General features: G+C 37.8%; 1 protein-coding gene across 2 annotated transcripts in view; it reads left to right on the top strand.

The window, feature by feature from the left end:
- Positions 1–12,186, top strand: part of LOC127975272 (cyclin-dependent kinase 14) — a 158,872-nt gene that overhangs the window by 141,294 nt on the left and 5,392 nt on the right. The window lies entirely within an intron of this gene.

Below are 12,186 nucleotides of genomic sequence, written 5' to 3'. Positions count from 1 at the left end.
GATACACACACACACTTTCACCCCTCAAAGTGTGTGTGTGTGTGTGTGTGTGTAGTGCATGAAAACCCAGTCTGACATGTATCTGTTCTGGTTCTGTCTACCATCTATCGTTTGTTCTTTTGTTCTCTATAATGTTCATTTATTCTGTTCTATCTATCTATGGTTTGTTTGATCTCGTCTGTTGTTTGTTCATTCATTCTATCACTCTGTCTAAATAACTGTCATTCTATCTATCTGTCTGTCTTCTTTACATGTAAAATAACATAAATCAGTCCTAGCTCTATCTGCTCCAGTCCAGTATAAACGGCAGGCGTTCATCTGTTGATGATGATATTGAGGTCTGTGTGTGTTTTATATGAATGCTGTGTTGTGTGAAGTGTGTTTTGTGTGTGTGTGCTGCGGTGGGTTTTTAGTGGCGCAGTGGGATCAGCTTCACTCTCGCTCAGGGAGTTTCTTTATCAGGATCACGCAGGACAGGAAGGTAAAGGAGACGGAGAAAACGCTTTCTGACAGCTGCGCCGTGAGACTCTCAGAGCGTTCCTGACACACACACACACACACACAGTTATTGTGTGAATACAGACTGTATTTAAAGCACATTAGTCTCTCTTCATGAGGCTGAATGGGTCGGCCGGAATCCATTAGACTGAATCCAGAGGTTTAGAGATTATTCACCTCCATTCTTCACCTCAGCGTCTAAAAATACTGCAGTGTTGCTCTGTTCCAATACCTAGTGAGCTCCCTACATAGACAGCATGTCGAGTTCTCTTTGTAGAGCTCCTCATGTCAAGGCTTCAAGAAATTAAATTATGCTGCTATATTAGACACCTTACTTTTGCCAAATTCTAAGGAAGCATCCCATTCATCCTCTGAAGATAATGAAATCCCACAATGTAGTGATATTGAGATGGAAGATAAAATTTTAAGAAAAAAAAATTAATACAATATAAATAGTTTAATATTTAATATTACATATTTTAAGTTAAAATTCTACCCTAAAGTCTTGCATATTCATTTATATAATTATTTTACCAACATTTTAATTTGCTAAAATGTATTCAATAATAAAGTAAGGGAATAGTTGATCGAGCAAATGAAGAAAAATAACGAAAACCGTTAGAGTAGAATCATTTTAAACTATTTACAAATATTTTTATCTTAAAATATGCTCACATTCACTCTTAACCTTGAAAATGTATGGTACATTTTTATTTTAACTATGAATTGCTTGAGGAGCCTATATTTTAAATTAAAAATGGTTTGACAGAAAAGTTAGTTTGCATCACTGAATATCACTGTCAGCTGTTTTTATATGGCGAAAAAAGTTGTCAAATATAACATGTTGATCTACTTGTGTAACTCAAACTCACTGTTAAACAAATGATAACGTATGTTTACTCATTCATTTTGACATCAACACATCAGAAGAATGATGTCATACAGTATATCTGATTATTCATGCTGATCTTGAGCTTTACAGACACTGAATGGACAGTTACTCTCACAAATCATGTTCAGAACATTTCTCCTCAAAATATGATGCAAATACAGTTATGCGTGTGAGATTGACTGCGGGCGTCTGGCTGCTTCGACTCTGTTCGCTCTGGTTTAGTTGTGTTATTGTCAGTAATGGTGCACCAGCAGTGCAGCACAAACGCCGCTCACCGATTGTTTTAATCGAAGGCTTTCCTCGCCGCAGATATCAGCTCTTTGGGGTTTTTGTCTCTCCTGATGAACACTGAGAGTGAGATTCTGAAGGAATGAATGCATTATTCATGCGGCTGGATAATCTTTAATTAACAGTTTGCTTGGCATTGTGCAGGGAATAAATGTGTGCTTTTCCTAGCATTCACTCACAGCACGCTTGATTTATCAAAGGCTGTGGCTCCGCCCACCAGAGCATCATTTGCATAATGCCAGCGGTGGAGGGATGCAATTAAACGCAGGAATCTCCTCACTTACAGAACCAATATTTGCACTTTCTGTGATTCCCTCTTCTGACCCGTGTAAAGCTGTCTTCTCTCTCACTGACTGACCGCTGCTCAATTTGTTTCGCCGTCTGATGTGAATAATTGATCTGCTCTTCAGATTCTGATCTTATTTTTGCTGTGTGATGCTGGGAAACATGAAATATTGACCTGCTGGGCTCTGGGTCCGGAGGATGTGTGATGAATGAGAATGAAGCTGCTGGCGTGTGAAATCAAAGCACATATGTGATTTAAACACATGTGAAACACACAGACAGATGGTCATGGATCAACTCAGCGTGCTGGTACTGCGGTGCACTGATTTCATGCATAGTTGTTGGGTCTCGAGGTGTGTATGTTTGCGTTATAAGGCTCATCTGGACTTCAGGGTTCAAACTTTATAAGTGTAACTCACTCCAGTCGGCTGAAAGCATTAAAACACGCTCTCACATTTAACTCATTTCAGCTGCATGCCCCGCCCACGGTGTCCTCTGATTGGTCTGTTGTATTAGATTGACAGGGCAAAAATCTGTTCTGTTGATCGTTTTATATATTGTTTGTTTGTTCTATCTATCCACCATTAGTTCTATCATTTAGAACCATAGTTCTATCTATTCTTCTGTTCATTCTATCATTTATTATATATATTGTTTGTTTTATCTGTCTGTCCGTCCGTCCATCCATTATTTATCCATCCATCCATCCATCCATCCATCTATCCATCTATCCATCCATCCATTATCTATCTTTCCATCCATCGATCTATCCATCCATCCATCCATCCATCTATCCATCCATCCATTATCTATCTTTCCATCCATTTATCCATCCATCCAATATCTATCCATCCATCCATCCATTATCTATCTATCCATACATCCATCCATCTATCGGTCTAACCATCCATCCATCCATTTATCCATCCATTCATTATCTATCCATCCATACATCCATCCATCTATCGATCTAACCATCCATCCATCCATTTATCCATCCATCCATTATCTATCCATCCATCCATCTATTAATCTATCATCCATCCATCTATCCATCCATCTATCGATCTATCCATCCATCCATCTATCGATCTATCCATCCATCCATCCATTATCTATCTATCCATCTATCCATCCACCCATCCATCCATCCATTATCTATCTTTCCATCCATCCATCCTTCAATCTATCCATCCATCCATTTATCCATCCATCCATTATCTATCCATCCATCCATTATCTATCAAACATCCATCCATCTATCGATCTATCCATCCATCCATCCATCCATCCATCCATCTATCGATCTATCCATCCATCCATCCATTTATCCATCCATCCATTATCTATTTATCCATCTATCCATCCATCCATCCATCCATTTATCCATCCATACATTATCTATCTATCCATCCACCCATCCATCCATCCATCCATCTATCCATCCATCCATTATCCATCCATCCATCCATCCATCCATCTATTGATCTATCTATCCATCTATCCATCCATCCTTCCATCTATCGATCTAACCATCCATCTATCTATCTATCTATCTATCTATCTATCTATACTTTCTTCTATCGATCCAACCATCCATCCATTTATCCATCCATCCATCCATTATCTATCCATCCATCCATCCATCTATTTATCCATCCATCCATTATCCATCCATCCATCCATCCAGGCCAAAGTAAGGTCCTGATATGAACCTGCTGTTCGTTACAGAGGCATTAACACTCCTCCAGAAATATCCCGAATCAGCATCTCACAGAAAATAGACTTCAGATGCAGAAATCGTGCCTGAAATATGAATATTCTTCGCAGGACTCCTAAATGCTGAAGCCGCATCGCTGCAGAATAAATCAAACGCGTTACAGTGTGTCAGATTGTAAATATATGTAAATATGCAACCAATTTCTCAAGCAGATTTCCTCTTTTCCAACCCCTCCCTCATTTTTATTCATGACCTCTAATTCATTAAACTGTGTGCATCGTTAAGGACACACAAAATAGGTTAATTAATACACTTGACGATAAACCAGTGCAGCATGGGGTCGGTGCTGAACTACATTCTCATCACCAGAGCTCTTAGAGACTCACTCTGACTTTGTACTTATTTCTGCTACATCTTAAAAGTGATTCTTGTCTTTAGAGGCTGTTAAAACTTCCCACAACATGCTGATTTAAAGCAGGTGAAGATAAATGTACCTGACATTGTTTATGAGTGGATAAACTACGATTCCCATGATGCACTGCAATCGCTGTACTCAAAACATGATTTGATCATGATGTTTCCAGGCATCTGAGAGCTGATTCTCACAGATTCAGATCCATCGAGCTGCTGCGCGACCATCTGTGTGTGTGTGTGTGTGTGTGTGTGTGTGTGTGTGTGTCCAAATCAGGTCTTTACTCAGCTCATGCCCCATTAGTCAAAACCCAGAATGCTCTGCACACATGTGGCTCAGGGTTGAATTAAAGGCTGATTATGCAGAGTGCTGCAGTTTCTTCCTGTAATTTCCATCTATTAATTCATCCTTTAGCTGAAATGTAGCATGTGGATAGCACAGTGTTAGCATAGCCTCAGTCTGAAGTAGTTAGCTGTTTTTTATCATTATTATATCAGCTGTTCTCAGTACAAATGTCCTCTGACTAACCTGTTTCTCTTGTTGATGGAATGACCTTTGGTTTTATTTGGCGACGTCTTTGTTTAGTTCAGTCGTATGTGAATCTCTCTTCTGCTTAATTTCCTCACTAAATTCAGCCGTTAAGGACACAATAAGTGCTCTTCAGTGGCATTCCTGCTTTGGTTTGTAGATCTAATCGTGTCTTTTTCATGCATTCCTTCCATTCTGTTTGGTTAAGTTGCATCTAACGGCCAAACGATCCTCAGCAGACGAATGCTGGCTCTCTCTCTGGCTCCGCTTTTTTGTGTCTTGCGGTCAGGCTTCTCTATTTCCCTCCCCAGCAGACGGTCTGTCGTTTCCACTAATGAAGTGACACCACACTGCCCCCAAACATGCAGCCGTGTTTTAAGCCAAACCATAATCATACGCTTGAGAGAAAAGATTCCAGAGCCCAGAGAACAAGCATGCATCTCGGAAACCCAGAGGAAGACAGACTGACCGCTGTTCTTCTACTCTTTCTGATAAGTTAAACATGCACTATAGTTTCAGTCATGAGAATTGAAATCTATAACGTTAGGTTATCGATTTCATGCTTTTTCTACAAGGTTGTAGGTTCGATTCTCACTGCATGCATGAAATAATCAAATGTGTAACTTGAATTCATTGTAAGTCACTTTGCATGAAAGCATCTCCGAGATACATAGATGCAAATGCAGATGTAATTGAAAGAACGTCATACTTTCAATAATCAGAAGGTTTTAATGCATTTGCACCAAGAAATGATTCGTGCTGATATTGTGGTAAACTCCACTTGAAATCTGCGTTTGCAGAGGTTTGTATTACGAAAGACTTGCACAGATATATCGATCACAGTCAGAGCAGGAGTGTGTGTTAAAGAAGCAGCAGGTCGTCGTGGGGTTGTGTGTCAGACGGAGCCTGTCTTTGTTTGACTGACAGCCGGCTGTTTGATGTTGATCCAGGAGAGAGGCCCGAGGCTGGGCTGAGCGTCAGATCCTGCACCGCATTGATCTGCTTCAGTCCGGCTGACCGGAACGACCGCGTGTTTGTTTGCCGTGTGGCTGAAGGGCGTTTCTGACGGATAAACAGAGGCTGGAGAGAATGTACAGAACTCGATTGAGTTAACAGAGCGAACATGTCTTTCACGACTCATGTAGTCTTTATATTTCAGATCATATTGCTAAATCTGGTTTATTTGTTCAAATAGCTTTTCAGGCTAATATATATTAGTGCTGTTAAATGATTAATCGCATCCAAAAGTGTGCACTGTGTATATTTATTATGTATATATAAATACAAACACATGGATATATTTCAGACAAATATGTTTATATATTTAATATATTTCTATATTTAAAAAATTATTTGTACGTGTAAAGAAACATGAATCTCAGATCTTCAGAATGTCTTTTTGGGGGCTTGAACATTTTAGGTCCCATTGATTTTATAAAACCGACAGTTGAAGTATTGTTTGTGGTCTGCAGATGAAAGAAAGTCATACAGGTTTGGAACGATTTAAGACTTGAATGATAAAAGAGCTTTAATTTTTGGTTGAAATATCCCTTTAAACATCTCTATTTTATCAAGTCTGGGTTGGAAAAGCTTGACAAGCCCTCATTCATTATCTATGTCAAATCATTGGATCCTTTATTATTTCAAAACAGCTGCAGCCTAAATCAAACACAATGGCATTCGAGCCTCATAAAGTGCAGTTGTTTTTGGCACTGAATATGCATTTCCAGAGTCAAATATTCACAGATTTCATATGCATTTAATGGTTTTGATACATAAGTTACGAGTTCTCATTATTGATCACTTCACGCTGTGGAAAAGCCCTTTTAAGAGTTGCCAGAGAAGCTTTAATGATCACCTCCTGCTCTCGCTGTGGCTCCAGAAGACCTCAGCGTGTGTTTCACCAAACCACATCCATGTATAAATATATTAAAGGTGTAGTTCACCCCAGAACTACAGAACTGTTATTTATTCATCCTCAGGTCATGGTAAAATGCATATCGAATGGACCTTATTTACTGCTAAAGCTTTGAATTCAGATTCAATTCATGGCTCGTTGATGCATCAATCTTGGTTTGATGTCACTGAGTGCAAAACATCACCATGTGTCAGAACTCAGTGTGACATGCTGCTGAATATTTTGGGTGCCAAATGAGATTTCAGAGCCTCAGTGAATTTGCATTTGTGTCTGTTCATCACTTGAAGCATCATAGGACTTCAGAAGACCTCCAATGTAGAGTATGAGTCTTATGTTAGGATGCTATTATGATGCTTTTCACCCTTTTGGAGCTGAATTATTTCTTTAAGAGAAATTTGTGTTGTTTAAGAGAAATCAGTTTGACAACCGCATAGCAACACCCTGGAAACCACCTAAACACACTGGCAACTGCATAGCAACACCCTGGAAACCACCAAAACACACTGGCAAATGCATAGTAACACCCTGGAAACCACCCAAACGCACTAGTAATCGCATAGCAACACCCCGGAAAACACCCAAACACACTAGTAATCGCATAGCAGCACCCCGGAAAACACCCAAACACACTAGTAATCGCATAGCAACACCCCGGAAAACACCCAAACACACTAGTAATCGCATAGCAGCACCCCGGAAAACACCCAAACACACTAGTAATCGCATAGCAGCACCCAGGAAAACACCCAAACGCACTAGTAATCGCATAGCAGCACCCAGGAAAACACCCAAACACACTAGTAATCGCATAGCAACACCCCGGAAAACACCCAAACACACTAGTAATCGCATAGCAACACCCAGGAAACCACCCAAACGCACTAGTAATCGCATAGCAACACCCCGGAAAACACCCAAACACACTAGTAATCGCATAGCAACACCCCGGAAAACACCCAAACGCACTAGTAATCGCATAGCAACACCCAGGAAAACACCCAAACGCACTAGTAATCGCATAGCAACACCCTGGAAACCACCCAAACGCACTAGTAATCGCATAGCAACACCCCGGAAAACACCCAAACACACAAGTAATCGCATAGCAACACCCCGGAAACCACCCAAACACACTAGTAATCGCATAGCAACACCCCGGAAACCACCCAAACGCACTAGTAATCGCATAGCAACACCCGGAAAACACCCAAACACACTAGTAATCGCATAGCAACACCCCAGAAATCACCCAAACACACTAGTAATCGCATAGCAACACCCCAGAAATCACCCAATCGCACTAGCAACTTCATAACAACACCCTGGAAACCATGCAAACACAAGTAAAACCCTAGCAACCACATAGCAGTGCACTGAAATCACCCCAACATTGTGTTTCCAGCTTTTTCTCAGTATGGAGCTCTGCTCGTGGTGTTCCAGCAGCAGATGTAGTGTTTCGTGTGTGCTGAGAGTCTCTCTGGCTCTATAGTCTGACTGATTTGTGGAGATTATGAAGATCTGCTGTGAGGAGACTGTATTGTCAGCAGGACTCCTGATGGATGGATCTTTATATTCCTCCGTCACTCCGTCCTCTACGTCAGTGGGAATTTCCCAGACTTTAATCTGCAATCTTTTATAGATCTATGGGCAGCTGTAGTGTTGGGCATGGAAAAAATGATTGTGTTTCCCTGCAGAAGCTTTCAGCTGTTTTCACAGTCTCACAGCGAGAGCTTTTATAATGTCCATGTGTCTCTAATGCTGTAGGTTAAAATACTTTCCTTATTCAGCCTTACTAGCCATTCAAATCATCATTGTCAATCTAACAGTTTTTTACTCATAGTATTTCATGTTTTGACTTTTCTTTCTTTTTTCTTTTTTTGTGCTTTTGTCCTTTTTATTATACTTATACTTTTATTTTATTTCATTTCAGCTCTGTGTCAGTCAATGAAAACCCTAGAATTCATAGCTTGTCATAAAAATGTTGCAATGCAAAAAACAGGATTTCCTTATGCAAAAAAATATATTTTAGGTGTAGTGATGTTGGAGTATAATATGGACAGATATGTTCTTCAGTCAGGCCACACACTTAAGCCATGAGCACAGAGCTAAAACAACTTTCCCATGGTGCACTGAGCCGCACACAGATGCACATCATCATTTAGTCTTCCTGTCAAAAGATGTTTTGAAGAATGTCTGTGTTGCTGTTTAGGATGAAAATTGACAGTGATTTATACTCTAAAGCTCCAGAAAGATCATATCAGTGCTCTATAATCTAATGTAATATTTGTGTAAGGAACAGACTTAAATATTTGTAGATGTCATGTGAAAATTATTTTTAGAGTTTCTGCAGAGCCGAGAGTTGTGTGTGTTGCTGTATTTCTGCTTAAATGTTGAACAAAAGGGATGCAAGCATTTTTTCCATTTTCTTTTGCCAAGGGAACCCATTTTAAGTTCAAGATGGCTTAAAACAAACTGTTTTTAATGATAGTATTCTATAAATCCTTTTTTAAGCTTTTATTTTTCTGCTTTCAGTTTTCATTTTAGTTTTAGTAATGTTGTGTGCCATTTACCATTTCGTTTTTTCTTTTTTTGCCATTTTATTTCTTTTTTTCTTATGCCAATTTATTTTTAACTTCAGTTTTAGTTTATAATATTTATGCTTCAAGTAATAATTCAATAATATTTATATTTTATTTTGCTAAAGACTGTTTTTAACTTATCGACCGCGATGAACTGTAATAATAATGTTTAAAGCAAGTTTAATTTTTTCACATAATATTTATATTTTATTTCATTTTACTTCATTTGATGTTTTAAATGGATTAAGTTTTAGTAATATTATGTTCTTTTTTAATTTTGTATTAGATTTTTTTATGTTTATATTATGTTTATATTTTATTTTTTTAAATGTAATTTTATTTTAGTGTTAGTCATTTTGGTACTTCAACATTATGCAACATTTCTCATTTTTGTTTATTTAACTTTATTTCATCTTTAGATTCTTTTTCTTTAGTTTAGTAACTAAGGGCCAAGGCAAAATTTCACATTTTTATTAGTTTTTGAATTTGTTACATTTGACAGTTCAAATTTTTAATGTTCAAAGGGGGAAAAAAATCATTCATATTTTAAACATTACATTTTAACAGTCTTTTCATTCCTGGACAAAAAGAATGTTGATTTGATTTCAAGTCAGAGACACTGCCATGTCAACTTGTGACTCGACCAATCACGTGAGTTTGGGGCGGGACTTTTTGTCTACATGGCCAATGACAATCGAGTTTGTAAAACTGATTTTTTTTGACTGTGTTTGGTGACTCTTACTGAGCAGAACTTGATTTTAACAAGCTGTTTAGTTGAAAGGTTTAATCCACTGCCTTCACTATAAAGCTGTCACTAGTGAGGAGCACTTTATTGACTTTCATAGCAGCGATGGAGGAGGTCATTAAAATGAAAATGAACAGCGCTGACGTGCTGGAGTCGCGTCCTGGCCCAAACACAGCATTCCTGCGCATTTAATGACTGGAAACTTTTCAGTGCACTTTAAATCCTCACTGGTAATTAAATTTGCACTTTTAAGAAAATGGAAAGTAATCCAAGTGTGTTCATTAAAGCGATTGGAAATCTTTTCTGAGATGTGCAAACACTCACAGCCGTATTAAAACGTCAGCGCAGTGTGTTTGTGTGTGTGTGCCGTTTAATGGCGGTCTGACTCACATAATTACACGCTTTGAGATGTGACGAGGCCCGTGTCGGCAGGGGTCAGAGGTCACAGAAGGGGCCCGTCTGCTGGCGGAGGACTATAGGAGCCCTTCTCCTCATTGTGTTTGTTAAATCAGTCAGAGACGCTCTTCAACACCGCTCAGATTCACTTTCTCTTCTTGCAGGGTTGTAAATGGATGTTTTGGGGGGGGGGGGGGGGGTTCCAAAGAACTGATTACATATACTTGACAAATATTAATTGCAGTCTAAACAGCAGCTTGATCAACTTTAACATCTTTAAGTTTTAGTGTGTCATTTCTGTCTCACTTTTGCCACATGCAATTGCAAAAATGATGGTTTTCAAACATGTTTCCTTAAGATTTCCTGGTACAAAAGGGATTTTCTACATGTCAGTTTAATTGTTATTAAAAACTAAAACTATATATATATATATATATATATATATATATATATATATTTTTTTTTTTTTTTTTTTTTTTTTGAATTATAAATATACATTTTAGATGAAAAACTTAAAAATAAAATACAAGAAAACAAACAAATAAACTTTGCCTTGGCGGCTAAATTGAATAATTAAAAGTACTGAAATTATTCAATGACTAAAACTTAAATAGAAATACATTGAAGCTAAACAAAAAATATCTGTTTGATAAAAAAGGACAAAAGCACATTAAACATGACTTAAACTTACAATGTAAGATGAAAATATGAAAATATAACAAAAGCGTTGAAAGAACACAAGTTCAAAATATTAATAAATGCTAAGATTACTAAACAAAAATGCTAAAACAACAATAGTAATAGAAATATGCTTCATCATTTTTAATAAATAATTATTATTTGGAATATTATTCAATTAATTCAGAATTATTGAATATTTTTAGCTTTTATTTGTTTTATTTATTATTATATAATATTTATATTATATAAAAAGAAAAAAATATTATATAATTATAATAATAATCAATTAGAGGTTTATGCAACTGTTTAATGCATTTTTGAAACAGTAAATGATAAATGTATAAAATGAGCCAGAAGTGAAGAAGGTCTTTTGAGCGGGTTGAGCACGTTTCTCTGCTTCAAGATTTAATGAATTAGTTTGAGAGTTAAAGGGAATATTAAGTAGACTGTCTGTCGAGACGAGATGTTACTGAGCAAATATATGTGCTTTGACATTTTACATGGACATACAAGTAAAAATTTATTATTTTTTACGATACTCAGAGTTATGGACCTAATGCCATATCATTTGAGAAAAATAAAAAGTTTTTTTACTGTATATATTCAGGCTAAATATCTCTCAAGTTTATATCAATATTGTTGATGAATATCTATTTATTGTCCAGCCTTCAGTGGATGTAGTTTGTTGGGTTTGCAGTGGGACGGTGTGTTTCTGAGCTGCTCGATTTGCTCTTTCACTCTCTCTCTCTCACTCTCTCTCTCTCACACACACACACACACACTCTTTGGGCTCTTAATAAAGGCAGTGTCCTTCCATGATCTCTGATTTCTGGCACACACACTTGCAAATCCTCCAGGAATGGTTTTCCAAGGGCATGGATTGAAATCAAGTGGGGGAAGGGCGACAAAGAAAGAAAATCTGAAACGAGAGAGTAAGAAAGAGAATAACAGGCTGACAGAGAGAGAGAGAGAGAGAGAGAGAGAGAAAGAGAGGTCGGACACACAGAGACGCATGCATTATTTATTAGCAGTATGGTCAATGGGGGGAAAAAAAGAGGAAGATTAGCCGAGAAACAAGGGAGCCAGATCTGCCCTTCCTCACACACACACACACACTTTCCTTTGCATCCCATCATCCTCCTCACCAGCGCTGTGAAGATGTAGTTCATCGAAATACATAATTTAACATAGTTTAGGCAAGACACTACATGTGATTTTTAGTATTGCTAACTTTTCTGAAATGT

Source organism: Carassius gibelio, chromosome B16 (assembly GCF_023724105.1).
Source record: "Carassius gibelio isolate Cgi1373 ecotype wild population from Czech Republic chromosome B16, carGib1.2-hapl.c, whole genome shotgun sequence".
NCBI lineage: Eukaryota > Metazoa > Chordata > Actinopteri > Cypriniformes > Cyprinidae > Carassius > Carassius gibelio.
Note: the sequence above shows the minus strand (reverse complement) of the source record. Positions and strands in the feature narration are given on the sequence as shown.